General features: G+C 30.8%; 1 long non-coding RNA gene across 1 annotated transcript; it reads right to left on the bottom strand.

The window, feature by feature from the left end:
* On the bottom strand, positions 1–1838 carry LOC149679025 (uncharacterized). The gene is made up of 2 exons (XR_016366198.1): positions 868–1838; positions 1–723 (listed from the first exon to the last, which is right to left on the bottom strand). It is a non-coding gene; the product is annotated as an uncharacterized LOC149679025 (long non-coding RNA).
* Positions 1839–3492: the final 1654 nt, after the last annotated feature.

The raw sequence follows: 3492 nt of genomic DNA, 5'->3' as shown, positions 1-3492 counted from the left end.
AGCTTTGAACGTGAAAACAAAATTTTTATTTACTGGAAAATAATTATAATGAATACCATAAATAAATAACAACCAGGGAAATTCAATTCCAAATTGCGTGCTATAAATAAACGTAGCAATTATCAATCCAAATGTGTTTTTAAAATAAATCTTTAGCACATTCCAATAAAATAATCATGCGTGTTTAAACCTTGACAAAAAGTTGAACCAAAATATTCTTAAAGCAATTTATTGTTTTAATGACTTTTAAGTAATTACTGAACAGCCATAACTTTAAAAAATTACAATTTATATTTTAACTATTATATAAAATAAATAATATTATTAACCCTAACTTTTGTCATCAATAAACTACTGTAACTCTCATTTGACTTTATTTATCAAAGGTAAAATAGTTACCATTAGTTTCATAAATACTAGTAAATAATTTGTTGGTCCTGGTATTTCCTATATTCAATGATAAATCTAAGCACAGTTCCATTGCCAGACTCCCCTAGTACGCTGGCTAATCATTTATCATCTATCCCAATGGCTAAATCCAATTAAGATTGTACTTAAGGACATAGCTAAAATTAAAATATGCCAAACTACCACACTATACAGAAGAGAAAATCTTTTTAAGACGCGCCAAAGGAGGGGCCCTTTGCATTAAAACTGAATGGCTAAATGTATTCCTGTTATTGTATATCAAGTTATTATGAAATTGCCATCTTTTCCAAAATACTACAAAATATTATATTGCCAAATTATTGCTAGTAGTCTTATTTATGAAATTGCCATCTTTTCCAAAATACTACAAAATATTATATTGCCAAATTATTGCTAGTTGTCTTATTTAATCATGTCATTTTTAACAAAAAAATTTACCATTTTATTTTCTTAAATTAGGTTAAAGTTAGAGCACCACAAAAGATGGTATTCTATATGTTGAATCTTGTGTAAAGGTTAAGAGAAATATCCGTTCTGAATAAGATGTTGTTGACACAATGACATTGGAAATGGGGTTCAAAATTTGCCTGAAAGCAACTGGTATATTCTGGTCTGGGTTCATCACAAATAGTCAATCTTTGTCATGACATCACACCCTCGTATATCTTACTTCATCAGCTCAAATTAAGATTAAAAATATTGATGTGACGTCCTATTAGCTACTATTGAATGACAAACTATTTCCTTTTCTGCAGCATGCGGGAATGAGCACTGAAATAAATTTACCACCACATGTACGCAAAATTAATAAAAATTAAGACCGAAGTAACAGATATTAATCAAAACGCGTCTTGGATTTAACCAAGACCTAAAAAGTATCGATAAGAACAAGGTTAATCACTTGACTGAATGCGCAGATATTGAAACTTTTTTTTTAATTAAAACTTACATGCTTAAGAAAGTATGTTCCATCACCCTATTCCATTGAATAAACTTACTTTACTGGTAGTAAATTTTTTCCCTCTCAATAATTTGAAAAATTTACTTATCTCGGGTTTTCGAGCACAATTCCATTCCCCGAAAACATTTTATAACTACATTTATTATCACTTTTAAGAGTTTTCGTGTGGAAAAATACCTTATAACTAGTAACTACACGTAACAATGACAAAACGATTTAGGGTAGTCTGCTTTAGCTTCTGCTGCGCCCGATACGAACAAGGAGGATGTATAGTTGTATGCCCCCCTTGATAGAAGTACGCCTTGTGCCATTCTCATGCCTTGTCTTTCGCTGGCCTCGTCACCAAGGCAGTAGCCCACTCAATTACGCGTTAAGCTGCTCGAGAATTCTGTGTGAATTACTTTTTAAGGTATTCGTCAGCAAATAGTAATTGTTTTTGAGAGCACTCCTCGCCAGAGTTGGGCACTCCTTTTTAGATAGATTTTTTTTCTATCAAACTATCATAGATGGCGAAACTATCAATTCTTTTGGCTATATTTTAGAGTGGAACTCCTTCTTAGATAGATTTTTTTCCTCTCAAACTATCATAGATGGCGGAACTATCAACTCTTCTGACTATATTTTAGACTGACATTGCTGGTTAGATCGATATTTTTCCTCTCAAACTATCATAGATAGCGAAACTATCAACTCTTCTGACTATATTTTAGACTGACACTGCTGGTTAGATAGATATTTTTCCTCTCAAACTATCATATTTGGCGAAACTATCAATTCTTCTAGCTATATTTTAGACTGGCATTATTTGTTAGATAGATTTTTTCCCTCTCAACAAATCATAGATGGTGAAACTATCAAATCTTCCTTCAATATGTTAGATTGGCTCTCATTGTTAGATAGATTTTTTGCCTATCAAATCAAATTGAAATCTTTAGGAACGACTAAATTTATCGATTATTTAATTTCCGGACTTTAAATTTGATTGTTTTCGATCAAACTGATTTGGTCTCTACCTAATTTTACTCTGTTTAATCGATTCCTGATATTTCCTGATTTTGTAGAATTTCTAATATTTTCATATATTCATATAATTTCCATAATCTCATTTCTCAAGTTTGACTTTTAACTGTCTATAGTTCAAAAGCTACTTTTCATAATTTTTAAAATTATTCGCCCTTGATTTAATCTAAACCATCTACTATAAACGGTTAACTAATAATAATTAAAGGCAAAAATTGCAATTAAAAACTGTGGGTAATAAAAATCAGAAAATCTACACTTTAATTTATCTACTTCTACGTTTGGATGATTTCGTGGAATCGTTCTTCCTCCTCGAGTAGTCGTTCACATCAGTGACAGCACGGAGCTTCTATATACAAGAAGCTCCGTCTTCACAGTTTGAACTGTTGAACCATCGTTTATTTTATTTTTATTTATTTGTTTGAGAGGGTTATAACGACCACCAAGTACAGAATCTTCTTATAGAATAAACCTACACTTGCTAACGTTAAAATATATTAAAAACTTCGATATCATTCAAAAAACGACTTATCTTTCCAGAAATTTTCATAACTATCAAAATTGCCTATCAAAGATTAGCTCATAATTTTTTTAAAATCAAATCAGAAAACAGATGTCGCCAAATAAAATCACTCAAAAAATCAATATATTTCTCAAGGAATAATGCCTATCATTTTTTATGATTTCTAAAAGATGGGGTTAGTAGCCAGATCACGTTGAGAATCGATATTTTTCTCTAGAAGATTTCAACGAATCAATGAATCATATCAACTTCGAGTGCACTTTCTAAGCTATCAAACTCAATCGATCATTATAATTCAAATTTTTCTCGAAAATAACTATCAAAATTGATACTTTGATTGGGGCAGATTTAGTTTTCTATCGTATCAAGTGGTAAAACTATCAAATGATATGATAGTGCCCATCTATGCTCCTCGCCTTGAAATAGGACAACTACGAAATAATTAGACCAAATTGAAGTTTAAATATTCGAACAAATGTTATTTTATAAATATCTTCTACCATTTCAATTTCTATAAAACTGTTCTACCAAATGCATAAAGAGTGCTACCAGAAGTCTC

Source organism: Phalangium opilio, unplaced genomic scaffold (genome assembly GCF_054372755.1).
Source record: "Phalangium opilio isolate 3A_F unplaced genomic scaffold, DU_Popi_V2 ptg000042l_1, whole genome shotgun sequence".
NCBI lineage: Eukaryota > Metazoa > Arthropoda > Arachnida > Opiliones > Phalangiidae > Phalangium > Phalangium opilio.
Note: the sequence above shows the minus strand (reverse complement) of the source record. Positions and strands in the feature narration are given on the sequence as shown.